This window comes from Eschrichtius robustus, chromosome 15 (assembly GCF_028021215.1).
Source record: "Eschrichtius robustus isolate mEscRob2 chromosome 15, mEscRob2.pri, whole genome shotgun sequence".
In the NCBI taxonomy this organism is placed as follows: domain Eukaryota; kingdom Metazoa; phylum Chordata; class Mammalia; order Artiodactyla; family Eschrichtiidae; genus Eschrichtius; species Eschrichtius robustus.
In genome coordinates this window covers 53,323,789-53,347,689 of record NC_090838.1, presented here as the reverse complement: position 1 = coordinate 53,347,689, position 23,901 = coordinate 53,323,789, and the positions used below count along the sequence as shown (strand labels likewise).

The window sequence follows — 23,901 nt, the reverse complement described above, 5'->3', positions numbered from 1 at the left end:
ATTTCAGAGGCAGGATTTCATTATCCTTGTGGTGGCAACATCAGACAACCAGAACCCTCCCAAAGCTACGTCTGAAGACAGGAGTGGCTCAGGATCAAGTGTCTGGCACCATCCTCACAGGTTCATGCTAAAGGTCTTGCTAGGCTCTGATACTCTGTCCAAACAAACACGAGGAGTGCCTCTACAATATTTTAGCCTATTCACATACTTGACTACCTTTAACTTTGTCAGTGAGAGCCCTTTTCTATCATTCCTCATGCTAATTACCAAGCCACTAATTCCATCACATAAAGTCCATTTAGGATATTCATTGTGCTGATTGGCAGTGTCTGCTGTGGATCAAAATATAAATTAATTTATATTAATTTCTTTCTGATACAATGCTAGCTGATGCCCTGGGGTGTAGACTGCTCCTAGAATTGAAGCTTAATCTAACTAGTGAGTACCCAGCATTACACCATCTATGCTGCAGTATTTTCAAGTAAATTACTGACATCAAGACACTTGCTTTGACCTGGGAGGCAAAAAACAATCATTTTCATAAGTTTCAGTAAAAAGCTAGTCAATACCAGGACCATAAGTCCCAGGTTCTATGACTATTTCATCAGTTGTAACTTCTGTCTGGAAAGAAGATGATGAATACGAGATATGACTGAAGTCTGTGAGATTGTACTGGGGACTCCAAATTCCTAAGCATTATGATACAGGGAGATACTTGTTATTTCAAAGAGGTTATTTTAGTGCAAGTAGAAGGAAATATTATTTCATGATTCTTATGAAAGTGGTTACTCTCAAAGGTAGTTCAGGCTGTAAACAAATAATTTATTCTGGGCTAAATCAAAGGTCTTAGAGTGGCAGCCCCAAAAATGTTTTATTTGTTCTGAGCAATATTGTAAAAGTATTGAATTTGATAGCCAGTACTTAAAAATTAGTTGCCATTCCCATAAAAATCTAGATTTCTAGGTTTTCTTGGGGAAAAAAAAAATCTGGCAACACTTGATCTGCATTCCCTGCTGACATCAGGAAGCTGGAATCGAGGACCCACGTAACAGGCATTTTCTCTCCAGCTTGCTACAGTCCTCACTGTGCCCTAATAGTTCCCAACACTATTTGCCACTTATACCCTCACCTGCACTGCCATGTTTCTTATCATAGAGTTAAGAGAAACGTGAACTATTTCTTATACCCTGAGCATCATTTTAGCATCACAGTTAAGAATATGGGCCCTAAAGGCAGACGGCCCTAGGGTTCTTTTGAATCTTGGTTCTTTTACTTTCCAGTTATGTGACTTTGGGCAAGCTGCTTTACTTCTCCAAGCATACAGATAAGATTTCCTTATCTGTAAGATGAGCGTAATTCTGGAATCTACTTCATAGGGTTGGGAGGATTAAACCACTTAGGGCAGCCTCAAATAAGTGCCTCTGAGAGGGCTACACATCCTACCCAGCCTACTTTAATCTTTTATGTCACCCACCTGGCCCCCTGCAGGCATTGAGTTCGTAACCTCTGGTTTGAATAAATATGTGTGTAGCATTTCATAATGAATTATGTTAATAATTCAGAGCATGTCCGGAAGATTCTCTTCACCTTTGAAAATCATTTTATGGCGCACCCCTTAATGATCTGCACCAGCTGAGCCTTGAAACGAAGTAATAGACCAGGATCCTGAGGGGATGGTGGAACTTAATTTCTGCTCAAATGCTGCCTTGGAGTAAGATGATATCCCTGCCTCAATAGGCAGAATGTCTTCATGAAAAGCAAACCACAAAGTGCGAGGAGATATTTACAACATATGTTGCTGCAGAGGATTTAGTATCCAAAATAATAATAAAGAATTCCTATGTACTAATACTAAAAAGCTCTATAGGAAAATGGGCAAAAAGATGAACAGGCAATTCACAGAGGAAGAAACAGGGACGATCTATAAACATAGGAAAAGATACTCAATTCCATAAGAATCTAGAAAATAAATGTTAAAACCAGAAATAAAATATCATTTTATACCCATCATATCAGCAAAAATTTTACAGTCTACCAATACTACCATCACTACCAAGTCTATGCATTGCCAGTTGAGTATAGATTGGCCTGGCCTTTTTGAAGAGCATTTGGAACTCTCTGGAAAATCCATTTATCTAAGATCCCAGGGGTTTCACTCCTAGGAATCAACCCTAGAGAAACCCTTGCAGAGGCGCACCAAAAGGCAGGCACAAAAATGTTTACAGGGCTTCCGTGGTGGCGCTGTGGTTCAGAATCTGCCTGCCAATGCAGGAGACACGGGTTCGAGCCCTGGTCTGGGAAGACCCCACATGCCACGGAGCAACTAAGCCTGTGCGCCACAACTACTGAGCCTGCACTCTAGAGTCCTCAAGCCACAACTACTGAGCCCACACACCACAACTACCGAAGCCCACGTGCCCTAGAGCCCGTGCTCCACAACAAGAGAAGCCACCGCAATGAGAAGCCTGCGCACCACAACGAAGAGTAGCCCCCGCTCACCACAACTAAAGAAAGTCTGGGGCTTCCCTGGTGGCGCAGTGGTTGGGAATCTGCCTGCCAATGCAGGGGACACGGGTTCGAGCCCTGGTCCGGAAGGATCCCACATACCACGGAGCCACTAAGCCCGTGCGCCACAACTACTGAGCCTGCGCTCTAGAGCCCATGAGCCACAACTACTGAAGCCCTTGCGCCTATAGCCCATGCTCCGCAACAAGAGAAGCCACAGCAATGAGAAGCCCGTGCACCGCAACGAAGAGTAGCTCCCGCTCACCGCAACTAGAGAAAGCCCCCGCACAGCAACGAAGACCCAACACAGCCAAAAGTAAATAAATAAATTAATTTTACAAAAATGTATGGAAATAATAAATACCAAATTTAGGATATTGATTACCTCTGGAAGGAAGAGAGGGAAATGAGATCCGGGGTGGGTCTGCAAGGGGCTTCAGGTGTATGAGAACTGCTTGATTTCTTGAGTCAGGTAAGTATATCTGGCTGTGTGTTGAATTCATCTTTGTACCTTTTTGTATATATTAAATATTATAAAACAAATTTTTAAATAAATGACATTTCTTAATTTCTATAGTGCAGTTTTCCTTTTTTATTTCAGAATTAATTAAAACTTTTTCCAGGCTGTATTAGTTTCCTGTTGCTGTTTTAACAAATCAGTAGAAATTTAGTGGCACACACATTCATTATTTTACTGCTCTGGCCCCTTCCTCCACCTTCAAGGCCAGCAGCATAGCCTCTTCAGATCTCTTTCTGGACTCTGTCTCTGTTACCACATGTCTGAATCTGACTCTCTTGCTCCCTTTTTAGGACCCTTGTATTACACTGGTCCACTCAGATAATCCAGGTTAATCCTCCCATTACAAGTGCCTTAACTTGATCACATCTGCAAAATCCCTTTTGCCATGTACAGTGACATATTCACAGGTTTGGGAATTAGAACACAAACATCTCTGGGGACATTTTCTGTCCGCCACACGGGCCTTAAACATTTTATAGGCTCTAGTGCAGGGCCTATTGTGCCCAGTGGAAAGCCCCTGGCCTGCTCAGTGTCTAAATATCTGAATCGGTTTCCTTGCCCTAGTAGAGACCCAGACAGCCACAGAGCAATTAAAGGGAAGCCCCCAAGGCAGGGAATCACAGAGGCTGGAAATTCCCAAGCTGGAGAATGAATGGGTCCAGAACTACCATCCTAGGAGCAGCCCGAGTGATCACCTTAAAACATAAACTTGATCATATCCTTTTCCTGTGCGAAACCCGATCATGGCTTCCCCTCGGCTTTAGAATAAGGAACTAAGCCCTTAAAGTGGGGTCCCACACAAAGGTTTCTCAGCCTCAGCACTACTGACATTTTGGGCTGGGCCATTCTTTGTTGCCGGGCCGGGCGTCCTGGACACTGTGGTTTGTTTAGCAGCATCCGGGCCTCCACCCACTAGATGCTAGTGGCTCCCCCACCCCGGGCCCCGCCACACACACTTGTGACAAGCAAGTTGTGACAACCGTGTTAAATGTCCCTGGGGCACAAAGTCGCCCTGTCCCCCACTCCTGTCCAAAGAGATCCTATAGGATCTGGACCCTGCCCATCTCCCCACCCTGGTCTCTCTTCTTTAGCCACCTAAAGGGCATCTCCCAGCTGAACACAGCAGGGTCCAGATTTCTGCATACACTGTTCCCTCTTCCTGGATCGCCCCTTCCCACATCTCCTCACCTGGCAAGCTCTGTCTATATGTCTCAGTCTAACCATCCCCTTCTCAAATGACTGCTGAGTTCCACGGCAGCCCACCCCCTCTCCTGCAAACCCTCTTCACACCTGCCATCATTTGTCTGCCTTCTCCATCAGACTGCCACCTCCAGGAGGGCAGGGCCTGTGACTGTCTTGTCCCACTGACTACAGTGCTTATTGATTAGTGGCCACATGGTCTATCCCATAATCAGAGGCCCAGGAATCAGACCTTGAAGCCAGATAAATCCTCAAGGAAGATCTGGGATTAATTATCTGCTCTGTGTTGTGTCTGGACTCTGTTGACCCCATTAAAGATTAAACAGTAACTCGGGGTGTGATCTGGAAAAAGCCTTTTCCTAAGGGCAGTGAACTGAGGATTCAGAGGGCTACGCATCAGGAATCCTTTGCCCCAGGGGCTCCTGTTAATTTATGCCCCCACCCCGGGGAAGGGCCGGCACCGTGGACTGGCACCAGCTGCCAGGACTTCTTGGGAAGAGAGCCAGACAGCGGTCACCTGCAGACGGGGAACAGCCCAGCAGGGAGAAAGCTGTCACTTGTCAGCTCTGGCACAACAGACCTCTGAAAGAACAGCACTCTCAAATAAGAGATATCTAGACCCCAGCCAGGTTCCCTTTGTGCACCCCAACCTGGGGCATGTAAATGCAGGCAAGGCAAAGATCTAACACACCACAGAAACTTGGCCACATCTCGCCAAAGGATCCACGTGATTCAAAACTTGTAACTGAGACTCTAAAACAGAATCCTCTGAACAATGCTGAAGGGACAAAGCCCAGCCTCTGGGCAGTAGGTGCCTGAATTTCCCACGACAGGAAAGCTGTCCTTGCCCTTTGCCTGGGTTCAGCCTGCTCTTCCCCCTGCCTCAGTCTCCCAGAGGGAGCCCTGCCCCTGGCTGTCAACTATGTCACCAAAGCCATAGACCTTGTGTTATTCTATACTTAATGTGTTCCTTTAAACATACTTTATGTAAACATACATCCTTTCTCCTTAACAAAAATAGTTATTTTCTGATTATGTAAATAACGTATGCTCACTGTAAAAAAAAAAAAAAAATGCAAACACAAAAAAATATAAGGAAGGCAAAAAACCATGAGATCACCACCATCAACATACCTCTTTATCCAAATGCACACATAAATGTGATTTTACATACATAAAGTGAACTTCTTTGATCAAAAAGGAAACTTCCTATTAGCATCACTAACAGCAAACTGCCATCACTTGCCAGAATAGAAGGCAACTCCCCTAAAATAAATACAGTGAAAACAAAACAATGTGATTAACTATCTAGTCAGATACCATAGCTCCCAAGGCTGCAAAGACTGAGGTCCAATCTCTAGGAGTTAAAAGAAGGGATTAGCTAGTATTAGACAAATCAGACCAAAGGGAGACTTTCTCCCAGATACAATTAGAAGGATTGAAAGAGAATTAAAAGAAAAAAAATCTTTATCTACTCTGTTATCTGTTCCAAGTCTATGCAGTAGCTTAAACTTCTGGGGTGCCCTCAAGACCTCCCACATTCTGTGGAGAAGGCAGGGGCAGAACCCACAAGTACCAGACCCTGCAGGGTTTGCTCAAGGCCTCGTGGAGGGGAAAGGCCCCCTAGGCACCAGCCACTTGCCCCCAGAAGCCTCAGAAAATAGCACTTCAGGGGCACCAGTCCCAGTCTGCCCTTCTCCCCTGACCCAGTCCCAGGCACCCCTCCTTCCCTAGCCCAAGCCGGGGCTGACAGGAGATTCCAGGGCTCCTTTTCCTCCTTCTTCACAAAGATTCTTCTGTCTCAGGAACCAACATTCCTGGGCAGGAGACCCAAAGTCCATGTGTGTCGTTTATCAGGACAAGCCTTCCTGCCACAGTCTGGGTCCCCTGAAGGGAAGGGGACAGCGAGCTCAGGGCCCAAATAGGATGAGGCAAGCAAGGCACACAAGGCGCAAAACTGAAGGAAGCGCTCACTCTCTGCTGCAGACCCTCACGCCCCTGAGAGTGGGCACCTCACTTATCTCACCCTCTCCTGGGCCCTGGGCACCAGAGCCGAGCTTTGAACCACTCAATATGTGGTGCTGGGACAATTGGGTATCCGTGTGAAAAAGATAAAATCGGAGACAATCTGATCCTTCCTTATCCTATACCATACCCAAAAATAAATTCAGTGTGCAAAGGCCTAAAGATGAAAAAGAAAACATGAAAACTTTTAGACAACATAGGAGAAATCAAACATAGCTTTATGATTTGAGAGCAAGAAGAATTTCTTAAAGAGATATCAAAGAACAAACCATAAGTTAAAATGTTGATAAATTCAACTATGTTAATGATTATCTGATTGCTTTTCTAAAGTCACCATTAACAAAGTTAAAAGACCAACTACAAGCTGGGAAAATACATGTGCACTGCATGTAACTGACAAAAGATTAGTAACCAGAATCTATGGGTTTTGTTTTTTTTTTAACAACATAAGAAAAAATAGACAAAAGACTGAACAGCAAACTCACAGAAGAGGGAACATCCAATAAATATACAGAGAGATGTTCAACCACACTACTAACCAGGGAAATGCAAGTTAAAATTGCAGTGAAATGCCAATTCACACCCATTTGGTTGGCAAAAATGCAGACGTCTGATAATGCCAAGTAATAGTGAGATTATGAGGAAACAAGAACTCAGTCTGCTGGTGGGCGTGTGAATTAGGACCATCCTTAGGAAGGCAGTGGTGCCGTCCTGTAAGGGCAAAGATGTGTCTGCGTAGCCCCTTAACTGGCTTCTTTTGTCCTCAGTTCTTCTGAAACTTGGCATCCTACTTCATCTTTCTAGGGTTCAGCTCTGAACATAACCCTTTCCTCTTAAGATGCCTTCAGTGGTCCCCCATGGCCTACAAACAAGCATCAAGTTCTTTAATGAAATTTTTGTGATGTAACCAACTCACCCTCCGGTTTATATCCCACTCTGCCCTACGTTCTTAACGCTCCTCCTGTAAAACTAACTGCACAGGCTGAAATATCTCTTAATCCTTAATCATATGAATCATATGAAATGTATAAATATGGGAGAGGTGGAGCTGGGAGATAATCTCATTGAATACCTTTATGTTACAGATGGGAACACTGAGGCCAGACAGGCTGAATGTCTACCCAAGGCCACCCCGTGAGACAGAGAATCAGAAGAGACCCCAGCTTTTCCGAGTCCCTGACCAGGCGTCTTATCACTGTACATCTCCTCCCGGGCTGACACATCGCAGGCCTGGCTATGGGGGTACGAGGAGCCCAATCCCCTTGGCTCCCTCCACATCACCCTACTTGACACAGCCGAGCAGTGACAGCCACCATTTGTCACGAAGTAAAAATATGCCAGAGAGCTGGACAGGCAAGTACTTTCTGTGTTGGCAGCTCGCCGGTCCTGAAGCATTATATCTCTGAACTGAGACGCCCTTGTGTTCCCCTTGTCAGCAGGGAGCAGCCAGATTTCTCTTTTGCTGTAACTGGGTTAGTCTTGTGGGTTTGCCCTCCTCCCAGCTGTCAAAAGAGATTATACAGAAATGTACTGCTGCATCGACCACAGTTCAGGTGCCGGCTGAGGCTGAAGCAGGAGGAAATTTCCAAACGCATTCATTAATCACCCTAAGTACCCGGTGGCTGCTGGCTGCACTGCTTTCCTCCAGCTGCAATCACTTCTGCTCCAGCCGGAGCTCAGAGGTCTCCCTGTCAGCTGCAGCGCCCTCAGCAGGGGCCTGGGCACAAGCTCAGGAAGGGTGGGGATTGGGGCAGAACCCCAGAAGCCTGTGAGGGTCTGTACTCACCCCGCAAGTATCCCCTGCCTGAGAGGGCATAACATTAAATAGCAAATTTTAAAACAACAAGACATGAGGGAGACCACAGACAAAAGAAAAAGGCTCTCCTCCTGCTTTTTGAACAAGGCGCCCTGCATTTTCCTTTTGCACTGGGCGGCCCTGCTCCTAGCCCAGCAGTATCTTAGTCCATTCAGGCTGCTATAACAAAAGAGCACACGCTGGGCTGCTTAAGAACAATAGAAATTTATATCACAGTTTTGGAGGCTGGAAGTCCGAGATCATGGTGCCGGCATGGGCGGGTGAGGGTCACAGACTTCTCATTGCAGCTTCTCCAGGTGAAGAGGGCAGGGAGCTCTCCGGAGCCTCTTGTAACCACTAATCTAACTCACGAGGGCTCCACCCTCAAGATTTAAGCACCTCCCCAAAGCCCCACCTCCTAATACCATCACGTTGGGGGGGGTTAGGATTTCAACATACAAATTTGGGGAGACACAAACATTCAGACCATAACAAGCAGTTTCTAAACTCTAACAGGTAGAAGCGGAACATCTGATTCCTCCAAACCCCATCGGTGCCTACTATACAAGTGGAGCTGCTCTGGTGAGGCCCAGCCCTTAGGCCTCCTGCATCAGTACCTGGGAGGGGGTCTGTGGAGCCAGGTCTGTGAAGACCTCTGGCAGTCCACACCTGTGATCCTCAAACTTCAGTGGGCATAAAATCACCTAGAGAATGTGTTAGAAAGGCAAATTCTCAGGCCCCAGACCCAGAGATTCTGACTCAGTAGGTCTGGGGCAGGGCCTGAGATTTCGCCCTTCAAACAGGCTCCAGGTGATGCCAAGGCTGCAGCCCTGTGGTCCTCACTTGGAGGGACACTGGTAACCGCTCCACTTCACAGAGGAAGCAGCAGAGACTGCGTGTCTTGCCCGACAGCACACTCGTTAAGGGCAGGCACCACGGAACCCAGATCTCCACACTCCTGACACCTCTTCATGGCTCTGGTAGTTTGAGGAAGGATGGAGTAACTTAGGACCAGACTGAAAGTTTCCATCAATGCTTGTTAAGCAGATGAGTATTTTAGCAATTGTATAAACCGCTCCTCACTTCTCCCTCTGACCTATGAGACAAGGCAAGTAGCACTGGGGAGCAGAGAGATCACCCTTCATTTACTCTAAGCCTCAGTTTCTTTAGTGATAGCCAGTATTCATGAAGTACTTCCCAGGCATTTTACATGTGTTGATCCTCTCCAAGAACCTAGGGAGTAGGTGCCATTATTGTCTCCATTTTATAGGTAATGATACTCAGGAGTGTGGTAATTTGATTAAAGTCACACAACCAGGGTGCAGAGGCAGGATTTTAACAGATGCACTCTGACTCCATAGCCCAAACTTCTCACCACCCTGCCCTAAAGAAACTACCTTGTGGGGAACCCACAACTCAGTGCTGGCTGCCTTGCTGGAGGCCTTCCCATTTCCCTGCTCTCTAAGCCCTCCCACCTTTAGGGTCCAGCTCAACCCACAGCTTGCTTTGAAGACTGCCCTCAGATGTGGGGCAGCGCTGCTCATTTACGCTCCTCGGGCAGCTCTCTGGGTCTGATCCAATCCACCTGGCCCTCAACCAGCACTTCTCATGAGGGCAGTGCTGGCCTTAGAGTGGGTGAGAGGAGTCCCTGGCCTTGGCCCTGTGCTTTGGAGGGCCTTGCTCTGCCCCTTCTCTAGCCATGTCCTTTCAAGTGGGGTGGGAGTCGGGAGGGAGGGGGCAAGGACTTGAATCCCCTCTTCTAAAATGTTCTGAGTACCCGGGACCCTGGAATTCCCTGCATGAATGGCCGTGAAATCGTCCCCTAGCCCACCCTTCCGAGGGCAGCATTGTTCTTAAGCTGGTTACACCAGCTTAAGATGTGCCCCCTCTAGGCCTGAAGGGCATCTAGGAGTAGGGAGTGGGGGAGGCAGAACTGACACGGAAGCTGGGGTGTCTATAAAGATGAGCATGAAGCCCCTCAAGATTCCAGATGAAGAGGGGGTCAGAAGAGAAAGTGAGTAGCTAACTGGGGGCCGTGACTGAAGGACAACTCTTCCAGCAGTGCCATTGTATTAGTTTCCTATTGTTGTGTAACAAATTACTGCAAACTTAGTGACTTAAAACAACACATATTTATTGTCTCACAGTTTCTGTGAGTTAGGAATCTAGGCAGGGAATAGCTGGGTCCTCTGTTTCATGGCCTCTCATGAGGCCAAGGTGTTGTCCAGGGCTGAGGTCTCACCTGAAGGCTTGTTTGGGGAAGCATCTGCTTCTAAACTCATGTAGCTATTGGCAGAATTTCAGTTCCTCAAGGGTCATTGGACTGCAGGCCTCAGTTCCTTGCTGGCTGTTGGACAGAGACCACCCTCATGTACTTGCTACAGAGGCCTCTCCAACGTGGCAACTTGCTTCATCAAAACCAGGCAGGGAAAGAGTCGGCTAGCAAGAGAGAAATCACTATCCTGTATAACCTAGCCATAGATGTGACATACCATCGCATTTAACACATTCTATTGGTTAGAAGCAAGTCATGGAAAACAACTATACTTAAATTAAAAAAGAAAGAAAGAAAGAAGCAAGTTGTGGGTCACGTCCACACTCAAGAGGAGAGGATTCCACAAGAGTGTAAGAGGTGGAGATCAGTGGACACCATCTTAGCAGCTGCCTGACACAGCCTTATCCAAGCACAGAACTCCAAAGAATCACAGAGGGAATTCTACATTCAAACCTGGCCTTCTCTGGTGCTTTAAAGTTATATTTATTAAGGGAGGAGAATAAATATTTTAGTCAACAGTGTGTTAGCCTGAGTTACAGCTTTTAAGTATTTGACATATGGGATGTGGGACTCTTTTGATACTCTCATCCTGGCCCCATAAATATTAGGACAGGCCTGCTTCTGTGCATTTGTCCTGGCTGCCACTTCAGACAAGGCAAGGCCTTGTTGGAAGGGTCCTGTCTCCTGATTGTTTGCCCTACACACAGCCTAGCATGCCATCATGTGAGAAGCAATCAGTAAAGTCTGCCTGGGCATCTGCTGGCAGCCGCCCAGCTCCAGTGGTAGCCCTCTTCCAGCCGCTGCCATGAGGCAGCTGGGCTGATTTGAAACCTCAGTGGTTGGGTTTCCTCATGAGCAAGAAAAGAGGATCCCACATGGCACAGAAAGAAAATGAGGAGAGCAAAAAAAGCTGACTCCTTCCAGGGCAGCAAAACTCTGCCTTTAGATAGGGTTTCCCTGGAGACACAGTAGTTAAGAATCCGCCTACCAATGCAGGGGACACGGGTTCGAGCCCTGGTCCGGGAAGATCCCACATGCCGCAGAGCAACTAAGCCCGTGCACCACAACTACTGAGCTTGCGCTCTAGAGCCCACGAGCCACAACTACTGAGCCCACGCCACAACTACTGAAGCCCGTGCGCCTAGAGCTCATGCTCCACAATAAGAGAAGCCACCACAATGGGAAGCCCGCAACAAAGAGTAGCCCCTGCTCGCCGCAACTAGAGAAAGCCCGCATGAAGCAACGAAGACCCAACACAGCCAAAAAAAAAAAAAAACACTCTGCCTTTAGATGAAAACATGATTATTAGGTTTCTTTCTATTTTTTATTTTATATTTATTATAAAAATAATGAATATGGTTTATTTTTTTAATCTATAAGAAACAAAAGAGCTAGTTTCACCATTAAACTCCCTTTGTTGTGTGCGTGTGTACACAGCATATACATATATGTACATGTATACTCATATATACTTATATATGTATTTTAATTTTGTAATGTAATAGGTTACATTAATGTAGTTTTGTATGTAGTATATTTTAAATTTCCTTCCCCAGAAAATGTTTTTTATGCTTAGCTGCTGCTGGTGGTCTTGTTGTTAAATTTGTGTGGTTTGGGGGCTTTAAAAAAAATAAAAGATCATACTGTCTATTCAGTTATATATCTACTTTTTCAGGACAGTGAATATTTTTTCTAAGTTAAAGAGGTAGAATTTAAAAATAACTTAAAAATAGATGATAGATTCACAAAGTCAAAAAAGTACTCAGTGAAAAGTCTCCCTCCCTATCCCCAGTTCACATCCCCAGCAGTAACCAATGTTAACAGATCCTTCTACGTTCTTCCAAAGATAATTTTATATACATAAGCAAATATATAAATATCTTCTCTTCTTTTCCACCTTCTACATAGTGGTAGTATATTATGCACACCATCCTGCACTCAATATATCTTGGAGATAGTTCCATATCTTTATATACCAGTGGTTCTCCACCTTGGCTGAATATTAGAATTATGTGAGTAGCTTTAAAAAATTCTGGATGCCCAAGCCACACCCCAAACCAATTAAATTAGAATCTATGGGGGTGGGGGGCACAGGCATCAGGATCTTTTAACCTCCTTTAGGCACAGCCAAGGTTGTGTACTACTTATATAAAGAGCTTCCTGAGAAAGGAAATGAAAGGAAGAGGAAATATGATAATTCCATTATTGCTTATAAAAGAAAATTAGGGTGACCAACTGTCCTGGCTTTCCAGGGACTGAGGGGTTTCCAAGGACATGGGACTTTCAGTGCTAAAGCCAGGATGAGCTGCTCACCTGACAAAGAAAATTTGTAAAACTTCAATTTAATGTAGTACTAGATGTCTTTAGCCAGAGCAATTAGGCAAGAAAAAGAAATAAAATGCATTCAAACCAAATTGGAAAAAAGGAAGTAAAGTTATCTCTGATTACAGATGACATGATCTTATATATAGAAAAGGCTGGTGAGGGGTATGGTAAATAAGACTGTTTTGTTATGTGGTTAAGAGTCTCTCAGGTGATAAGCAGTTGTCTCCAAAGTAGCTCTCTTCTTGGTATGGAGACATCTTTGCAAATGGAAATTTCCTTCATAAATGTAAATTTCCTTTACAAAAGGGGAAATCCTTTATTTTTAGGCAAGTGGAGGAGGTAAAGAGCTTTTCCTGAGTCTTCTGGTCCTCAATTGCCTTTAAATTAGCTCAAAATAATCCGTATGTGCCAAAGTGGCATATTTTTGGGTGATATTCTGGTACCCTCCATAATTCTTCAATAAGAATTTATTAAAATTTTCAATAAATTCCAAAAAGACTATAGATACCATTCTCTAATCATAATGTAACAAAACTAGAAATTGATTATAGAACCAGAAAATAAAAAGACCTTACTGCTTGGTTATCTATAACTATCTGTCAACCCCAAAGCCCAAAACCCTCTTTCCTTTGTGTATATATTTGTGTACATGTGTGTATATTCCTAAAATGGAATATGAGCCTCATCATCTGGTCTCCTTCTTGAGTCTCATATCTTTGTGAAACGCCTTCTGCATATCGAACCTAGGATGGTAAAAGAAAAAAGTTTCTTTTTTCTACTACAGTTACATTACTTTTGAGTTCATTGAAGTTTTTTTGGTGAACTAATTACTGTAAAGTCAATTTAATTTCATGTAACCAGAGATACATGAAAATAAAATAAATTTTTAGTTTTCAGATTGTGTTTAATATATATCAAGCAGCTCTATTTAAAAAATTATATTATTTAGGTCTTACCTTAGCATGGCCTAAAAGAGAGGCAAATGATCTCCCTTACTGATGTTTCTATTTTTTCCTTGTATTTCCTCTAGCTTTTGCTTTATTAACGTGTATTATTTGTTACATAGATGTTAAATGATATATATCATGTAGATTAAAAAGAGTTATATCATGAATTTCACAACCTTATTATCCTAGAACTCATCCAAGTCTAGTATTAAGATAATGATCTCTGCTAAACTTTTACACTTACTTGGTAAAAACACGTTTTCTCATCCTTTCATTTTCAATCTTTCTTAATCATTTTATCATTAGGTTTTACTTTGTGATCTAATATTGAGAGTCTCTTTTAACAGGTCAATTTGGCCTAATTACACTTATTGCTATGACAATTACATTTGGTTCTATAGGTTTTGTTTTATTATTGTGTTTGCGTTTTCAGTGATAATTTGGAAAGTTGGTGTTTCTTATCTAGTAATTACCTTTAGGGGCTTGTTAAAAAATAACTATCCCTTAATTAATACTTGGTTCAAAAAGGAAAAAGAAAGGAACTGTAGACTACCTAGAAAAAAATGTTAATAAAAACTATATATCAAAACCCATAAGATATAGCTAAAACAGTTCTCAGAGGAAAAATATATACTAAAAAATACTTTAGTTAAAAAAATTAAAAAATAAATAAATTAAGCCTAAAACTCAAGAAAGTCGGGGGGAAAAAGAAAATTATCCCTAAGGAAAGTAAAAGGAAGGAATTAATAAAGGAGAAGTGAATTTGAAAACATAAAAATTATAGCACTAATAGATAAATTTATTAGCTAGTTCTTTGAAAAATCCAAGAAAGAAAGAAAACAAAAGAAAGAAAGACAACATCCCCAAAGAAAAGCAAACAAAGGACATAATTCATAGAAAAGAACATACAAAGGGTTCTTAAACATATATAAAGATGCCTAACCTTACTCATAAAAAAGTGATATGCAATTTAAAACTATACTAAGATAAATAGGCACATGAAAAGATGCTCAACATCATTAGTCATCAGAGAAATGCCAATCAAAACCACAATGAGATCCAACTTCATGTCCACTAGGATAGCTGTAAAAAAAAAAACAAGTGTTGGCAAGGCTGTGGAGAAATTGGAACCCTCCTACATTGTTGGTAGGGATGTAAAAATGGTGCAACCACTGTGGTAAACAGTTTGGCAGTTCTGCAAAAGATTAAACATAGAGTTACCAGCAAACCCAGCAATTCCACTCTTAGGTATAGAGCCAAAAGAATTGAAAACATATGCTCACACAAATACTTGTACCCAAATGTTCATAGCAGCATTATTCATAATAGCCAAAAAATGGAAACAATCTAAATGATTAATGGGTAAATAAAATGTGTTATACAATTGAATATTATTAGGCAATAAAAAGAAATGAAGTACTAATGCATGCTACAACATGAACCTTGAAAACATTATGCTAAATGAAAGAAGCCAGTCACAAAAGACGACATATTGTATGATTCCATTTATATGAAATTTCCAGAATAGGCAAATCTATAGAGGCAGGAAGTAAATTAATGGTCGCCTAGGACTGGGCAGTGGGAAATGGGGTGTGACTGCTAATGGGTACGGGGTTTCTTTTTGGAGTGATGAAAATGTTCTAAAATTGATTGTGATGATGGCTGCACAACTTTGCTAATATACCAAAAACCAGTGAACTGTACACTGGAAGTGACGGTACAGTTCCAAGATAAGAGCTGCCTCTGCTCTTCCTCAATGACTCCTTTGTTTTAGAAAACTGAAAGTTTTCTTCCCCTTCTTTGAGACCTCTCTCATTCATGAATGTTTCCCCTATTGCCCTAGCCTGAAAAAAATGATCTCCTTAATTGCCAGGTGCATTTTGCCCTAGATGGTACTTAGTCATAGGGTGCTCTTTGCAAGGATCAGTTAGATTTTGTAAACTAGAGAATTAATGGAAGTGCCAGTGGTCTTATCTTGGAATTCTAGGTCTGAACAAACTGGTGTTGCAGATTTGAGTTTCGATAGTATGTGAAGCCTATCATGGCTCGGTCTGGCACAGTATATCTGTTCTGTGAGTCAGGATATGTTTGACAAGTTGGGGTTTCTGTTTCAATTCTCAGTCCTTTACATTTACTTGGTTCCTGGTAGGTGCTCAATAAATATTTGTTGAATGACTAAAAAAATCAATATGTTGTTGGCAGTGGGACAAAAATAGTACAACTTCTTTGTTGGTTACAGTTTGGCAAAATCTATAAAAAATACAAATACACACCTCCTTGACCTCCTAGTACTTCCACTTCTAGGAAATAATCCTACAGATAAGTTCAACATGTGCAAAGGGCCACCTGATAAGGTTAGTCATTGCAATCACAAGAGACCAAAAGTCTCCGAAATTTGCATAATAGGAGACTGCTTAATTAAACTATGATACACACACACAATGGAATAAAATGCAGATGTAAAAAATAATGAGAAAGTTCTCATGATACAGAATATCTGAGATGTATTCACTCAGTTCCAACTACAATGGCTGTCTTGTTGATCCTCACAGCAAGTCTTTTCCTCCCTCAGGGCCTCAGCATGGGAAGTTCCCTCTGCTTTGACTGTTCAACTCCAGATACATGCATGGCTCACTCCCTCATTTCTTCAAGCCTTGGCTCAAATACCACTTAACCTGCAAGGCTTCTGCTGACCATGCCATGTAAAATAGCAACAATTCCCCCACAAACACACACACACACGCACACACACACACTACCTATCCCCTTATCCTGCTTTTTTCCATAGCACTTACCACTTATCACTATATATTTACTTGTTTATTTATGTCCCACAAAAATGCAAGCTTCATGAAGGGGAGAAATGTTTTGGTCACTACCAAATTCCAAATGACTAAAAGAGTACTTGGCACATAGTAGGTACACAGTAAATATTTATTGAATAAATGAATGTATTATGTGAAAAAAAAAGATGCTGGGTAGTGTTTTTCAATATGTTTCTATTTGTGTTTTTTAAAAGACTATCCATGTAAATGCTTCTATGTGCATGAAATGTCTTTTAAAGTGTTACAGAAGGAGTAGGACATGCTGGTGGCCTGCAGGAAAGAGAACTTGATGCCTGGGAGACAGAGTGGGAAGCCGGCTTTTCACGATGTTCTATTTGCAGATTATTAATTAGCCAAAGACTTTAGAAGTAAAAAGGAAAGCTCTCGTGTCATTTCTTTCTTTTTATGGCTCCATAGTAGGCTGCTGTGTGTTTGTAGGATAAGCCATTTCATCAGTCCATCTTTTGATGGACAATTATTTCCAAACTTCTGCTATCAAAAATCAGGGGGTCTAAAAAAAAAAAAAAAAAAAAATCAGGGGGTCTAGATATTTACTTTTCACATGTCATAACAAAAAGGATGCTGAGGTCTTTTTATGACTCCCTAACTTTGGTTCTAAATCTATGCAGCTGAAAGTATAACCCACACCCCAGACTAAACAGAAGTCTCCTACAGGATTTGATGGCTGGAAGCGGGGCTGCCTCAGCAAGCAGAGGGTCCTAGAAAAGGGAGAATGTCATTATCTTTATTTAAGATTTTTATATTCTCATTCATAAATTCACCCAATCCCTGAGCCTGTGGACATTTACTAATTACCAGGATAGTAGGGCTGTCTTACAAAAGGGGGAAAAACCAAAACAACAAGCTTCTACCAAGATGTGAAGACAGCTCAGTAGTCCTAATTCTCACAACGAAAGAGTCTAAACTGGACATTGAGAGTCTTGGTTCTGCTACTGAGGAGCTGTGTGATCTTGAAGAAATCACTTCCCCTCTCTGGGCCTCCACTGCCTCAATCCAGGGATAAGGAACCTGTTCTATTTCCTCCCATTCTACACTGAGTGACTTGTGGCAGCTACTAGACGTACAGATCTGACGGGGCTGTCACTTTGCAGTGGTTCCTGTAGGTAAATAGGGCTCTGGGCTGTGTTGGGAGGGAAGTGCAAACAGAAAAGCAGCTGCCTTCATTTCCAGAAGTGACACCTGTACCTACTCAGGGGGACGGGCGAGCAAAGGCCCAGGTGACTCCAGGGGTGCAGAGTAGGGGGCAAGAGCATCAGCCACGGGGGCATCAGGGCCCAGGCCCCATGGAGTCGCTCTGGCAGGAGTCTGTGTGGCTCTTTCTCCAGCCCCATCAGGGCCCCAGAGTGTCCCGGGGGTCTCATCCCTCCTGAAGAGTCTGACAAGCACAGACTTCTGGAAATGACTCTGCACTGTTCTGCTACCTAATCTGAAAACAGACGCTGGAGAGAGGCTGACAGGCACATTTTCACCACCCCTAAGTCTCTCAAGTGCAAATGAAGGCCACGTACATTCTTATTCTTTGGATCTGTAATTAAATCCTCATTTAGTAAAAAAATATAAAGTTGCAGGGATTTCATTTAACCTGTTCAAGTCATGAATTGGATGAGAATACTTTTCTTGCTCATTTTCAGTTTTTAATCAGCAATTAAAAGTTCATTAGATAATTTTTGAAGTTCTCTGCTCACATATTTTATGAGAAACCTACTCAACAGAAGATTGCACTTTCAGTGTTTCTGGTTTTTAAAAATTTAAGCAGATCATCTTTTTGAATACCTTTCCTTTTCTGGCTTTTTTCTTTTCTGGGCTACACAGTCATATTTTCTAAACCAATCCCAACTCAACTTGTACTCATTCCCAATGATCTAAGAGTTTACAAAATAAAGTTCTTCTAAAACATTCAAACTTATTGATATTACAAAGCAAAACAAAAGAACTTTAATTAATAAATATAAAATTTTAAAATCAAAAGTATTTAAATAAAGCTGAATTTTTTATTTATATATTTTACTTTTCAATATTGCTTCTGTTTTATGTTTTGGTTTTTTGACCCAGAGGCATGGGGGATCTTAGCTCCCCGACCAGGGATCAAACCCGCACCCCCTGTATTGGAAGGCGAAGCCTTAACCACTGGACTGCCAGGGAAGTCCCTTACTTTTCAATTAAATCTTATTAAATATTATTATAAAAATAAAACTTCAGAATTCTCCGGTGGCGGCTGATTGAGCAGGACGAGATGGGCCTGATGGGGCTCATCGGGAAACTCGGTCATCAGCTGACCGAGATCAGGGAACGCACTCTCAAGAATATTCTCTGCAAGACGGAGCACAGCTTAATCTGCTGTGCTGATCTGTTTCAGGAGAGGCTACTTTTTCTCCATTTGCTGGAATTGTTCAATTTTCTGTCTGTTCCAATGAAAGAAGAGGCTCTGAGTCTGTCGAACAGATTGGTTAAGTATCCCCAGCAGTCCAGCATTTGGTTGATCTTGGTGCAGTCGAATTCTTATCTAAACTTCATTCTAATGTGGAGTCAAATCTACAGGCCAAAACTGATGGCATTTTGGATGGACTTTTTATTCTTCCTTCAGAAGCTCCTGAACTACATTCTGCATCTTACCAAACCAGTCAGACTGGTAACTCTTTGAAATCAATCTGTTGAAATCAATCAATCAATCTGTTAAAATATATGGGTTCTACTGGTTAAGTCTAAGGAAAGGGACCTTAGATTTAAAAAAAAACACAAAAAACAAAAACCTCCCCCTTGCCCCCCACCCCGCAACTTGTGTTAATTTACATGAATTTGACCTTAATTCCCCTCCTCTAATGTTATACAGAGGAGGATACTTGTGTATTTTTGCCTTTTTGGCCAAGGAGCATAAAAGATGCAAGTGACTCTCTTTTTGTGAGACTAGTCTGACAGATTATTTTTTTTTAACAATAACAGCAAATGTTTATTGAGCACTCATTACTGTGTGTGGGATGTTGTTTTAAATGTTTTATACTTGCATTTTGGAGCTGTGTTCTTCATATAGTGACGATGTTGGCCCTGCTCATGATTTTGTTATGGGGTCCAATCAAAATGCGCTACACAAGGTATACTGGCTAAAATCAGAGTCAAAGAGACATGGATTTAAGTCCCAGTTCTGCCACTAGTTGTGTGACCTTGGCTAAGGTACTTAATCCCTCCAGGCTTTAGTTTTCTCATCCAAAAACTGGTACAATAAGCGAGAACATCTTATAGGATTTTTGTGAGGATTAAGTGAGACAGCGTCTGGACGGTGCTCAGCATAGTGCCCAGCGTATATTAAGCACAGAATCCTTGTCTGCTACGGTTACTTGTTGTTATTTGATGTCCAGTATAGTGCCTTGCTCATGGAAAGCATTTAACTTGATTTGAAGAAAAGAAAACGCTCTTGAAATGTATGTGATTCAGTAGTAAAAGTATTTTTAAAAATGTGTTTTTGCTCATTTAATCTGTTAGACCCTGTTTTTTTCCATGCCAGTGCTGTACTGCTACTGCTGTGACCCTCGGTCCTGCTATTAACAAGAACAACAATAGCAGCTGCCACTTACTGAATTCTGTGATTGTGATTTTCAACAATGTATTTTACAATTTCTGTCTAAGCCATAACAAATAAAGTAGAATCTCAAATCATGGAAAAAAAAAAAAAACAACTTCACAATTCTGGGGGTTTAATGTGCACTTAATAAACAAAGCAAGGAATCTGTATTACACTTCAAATATCTTACAACTACAACTACGTGTATGCAAATGTAAGAAAAATAGAATTCTCTAATATGGCAAAATGTTCCTCAGACACCATGGTATATTTTTACATAATGGTACCCAACACATCACACCTCCCTGCGTCCAGCTCCTTTGCAATAAGATCAGGAGATAGAGTCTATTACCGCTGCTACCTTCTACCTTGGATCTGGGTGTTCCTTAAGGCTTCATTTGGTCAACAGAATGAGAAAGAAGTAACACTGTACAACTCCCAAGGCCAGGCCTTAAGAAGTTTTTGCTTTTGCTCTCTTGGAACATTTCTACCATTATGTGAAAAAGCCCATTCTAGCCCAGAGGATGAAAGGCCATTTGGAGAACTGAGGTATCCCAGTCAATAGCCAGCATAACTGCCAAACATGTGAACAAAGCCATCCCTGACCGTCCAGTCCCAGTTGAGCTGAGCAGCTGCCTAAGTGACCTCAATGGAGATCAGAACAAAAATTGCCCAGCTGCTCCCAGCCCAGAATTGCGAGCAAATAAATTGCTGTTGTTTTAATCCACCAAGTTTCACTGTGGTTTGTTACACAGCAATAGATAACTGACATAGACACCATGTACAACAGTTGTGAATATTCAGCTAACTTGTGACTGCCTCCAGAATCACAACTTAGACCAAAAAAAGAAGAAAATAGACTCTTGGCACTATTGAAAAATAATATTTGGTTATGCCAGGACCTGCTGAACTCATGCTCTCTGAGAGGAGGGATGCAACAAAGGAGTATTTTATCTACAAATATCAGCCCAATAAATTCTTTCTCCCTCCAAAGCTGTGACTGTCTACTAGGTCAGCAGGGGGCCAACCCACAAGCCTTCACAGCATTTGGATTCAGCTGTTTTCTGTTTCGAGAAAATAGGAGGAAAGGTGGAGACGGTGTTAATCACGAGCTTTCACGTTCAGGGTTGCAGGTCACACTGTGCCAGCCCAGCGCTGAATGCAAGATCCCAAGCGAGAAAAAGTCCCATGTGGCCTTTAATAAATTTAATTTTTTGACACGCAAAGCCCTCTAAAGTGTAAGGGCCCAGGACAGAGGCCCCCTTGCGTGACCTAAGGGTAATCTTACCCTGGCCTCAGTTTGGGGAAATGGTTGAGGCCTTGTTTCAGGATTTGCCTGTGAACTGTGATAGGAAAATTTGGGAATGGACATTAAATGTAAAATATGCCTAGCTCTTGATACGTCAATCCAGCTTTAGGGAAAACATCCTACAGAAATAAAAGAACCAGCATATTAAAGTAGCTATGCAAAAATGCTTATCACAAACATTGTTTAAAGTAAGAAAAAGTAGAAACAACATCATTAATAGGGGCTGGTTAAGTCAATCATGGTCCATCCATATTAGCAAATGTTATGCAACCTGTTAAAAGGTTGTTACATCTATTGACTTGGAGAGATTTATTCATGTTTTCATTCACTAAACATTTACCAAGCATCAGTTATGAATCTGGCAGTCTTCTAAGTACTAGGGATACAGCAGGGAAGAGGACAAGGTTTGTTGCTTATGAAATTCACACCTAAATGGGGAAAGACAGACCATAAATAAACAAATAAATAGGTAGTATGTCAGGTGGCGTTAAGTGCTATGAAGAAGAATGAAGGTGGGTGGGGAGATAGAGTCTGGAAGGAAGTGAGGGAAGGGGCTCTGTGGCTTCCAGAAGGAAGGGCAGTTAAGGCTGAGGAGACAGCAAGCACAAAGGCCCTGGTTTGGGAGTGTGCTTGGTAGGATTAGAAACCTCAGGGAGGCCAGGGTGGTGGAGGGCAGGGCTCAGAGGTGAGATGAGAGAGGAGAGCAGTAGACTGGTGGCGGGGTGGGGGGGGGGCGGTGCGCACGTGCACGTCCACCCGCAGATCATGTAGGGTCTTGTAGCCCCTGGTGAGTACTTTGGTTTTACTCTGCACTGGGGGGAGAAGCCACTGGGGGGGTTTTGAGCTGAGGAACAACACGACCTGACTTAGGTTTTTAAAGGATCCCAGCAGCTGCTGTGAGGAGAGTAGACCGAAGGGGGCAAGAGTGGAAGCAGAGGGCTTCCCTGGTGGCACAGTGGTTAAGAATCCACCTGCCAATGCAGGGGACACGGGTTCGAGCTCTGGTCCGGGAAGATCCCACATGCCGCGGAGCGACTAGGCCCGTGCACCACAACTACTGAGTCTGCGCTCTAGAGCCCGGGAGCCACAGCTACTGAAGCCCGCGAGCCACAACTACTGAAGCCCGCACGCCTAGAGCCTGTGCTCCGCAACGAGAAGCCACCGCAATGAGAAGCCCGCACACTGCAACGAAGACCCAACGCAGCCAAAAATAAAAACAAAAAATAAATAAATTTATTTAAAAAAAAAAGAGTGGAAGCAGAGAAGAATGAAGAGGTTGCTGCCATGAAAGAGACAGAGGATGGCGCTTACATAAAGGTGGAAGCAGCAAGGTGGGGAGAAGCAATGGGATTCTGGATAGGTTTTGAAGGGTTCGGGGGCTGTGGGATGCCCTAATGGAATTGGAGGTGGGTGTGAGCAAGGAGCCAGATGGCCTTTATTTATTTATTTTTGGCCATGCCGCGTGACATGAGGGATCGTAGTACCCCGACCAGGGATCGAACCCATGCCCACTGCAGTGGAAGCATGGAGTCTTCACCACTAGACTGCCAGGGAAACCCCTAGATGGCCTTTAAATCGTATTAATGAGAAAAGCTAGTTCCACAGTAATGTGAGTATAACATGATCCCATTTTTGTTCAAATAAACAACAAATAAAACACCCTCTCCTCTTTGTGCCTGCATCTTTGCATAGGGGTTATATGAATGTATTCAATATTAGTCTTCTAAGGCTGCCGTAACAAATTGCTACAGCCTGGGTGGCTTAAACAACAGAAATGCATTTTCTCACAGTTCTGTAGGCCAGAAGTCCAAGACAAAGATGCCATCAGCATTATTTGTGGTGAGGCCTCTCTTCCTGGCTTGTAGACAGCTGTCTTCTCACTGTGTCTTCACATGGCCTCTGCTTTGGAAGGCTCTATTCTCACAACCTCACTTAACCTTTATTACCTCCTTATAGGCCCCATCTCCAAATAGTCACACTGGGGGTTAGGGCTTCAACATTTGAATTGGGGGGCACAATTCAGTCCATAACAATGAGTAGAGGGTAAGTTGTGAAAGGTGACCCACAAGCAGGTAACATTGATCACCTGAGGGACTGTGGACCAGCTGAGGGGGTGGTTTGTTTTGTTTTTTCCCTTTGAATAGTTTCATTGGTTGCAGTGGGTACATGTCAATTTTTAAAATTTTTGAGAAGCCACCTTGGCTCAGAATTCATTCCCGCACACATTTTTAAGGCCACCACTAGCCTCTGGCTCTGAGCTCCTGTTCTTGGTCCCTGGTTAGCTCCTGGCCTTGGCAGGGAAGCAGGGAAGTTCAGGCAAGCTCGGCACTTGGTTTGAAGGTCAAGAGGCCCAGAAGAAAGGAAGAGGGCATGACTGCCCTACCTGAGCCAGGTGTGGGGTGTCCATGACAGGACCCCTTCCCAGCCCTGCAGGTGCCTTAGGGGAGAGGGTCTGAGATGGAAGTGACTGGAAGGCAGTCTTAGTGAGGTCAGTGTAACATTCCCTCCCCTGAAGCCTTAGGTGGTCCTGCCGCCCCTCCCCAAAGGTGATTCAGAGCTGGCTCCGGCTGACACCTTCTGTGCTCAGCGACCTAAGCC

The 23,901-nt window shown here is 43.1% G+C and overlaps 1 long non-coding RNA gene across 1 annotated transcript in view; it reads right to left on the bottom strand.

Moving 5' to 3' along the window:
• LOC137777515 (uncharacterized) overlaps nucleotides 1-23,901 on the bottom strand; it is a 54,780-nt gene that overhangs the window by 18,696 nt on the left and 12,183 nt on the right. The gene's annotated exons all lie outside the window — the stretch shown is intronic.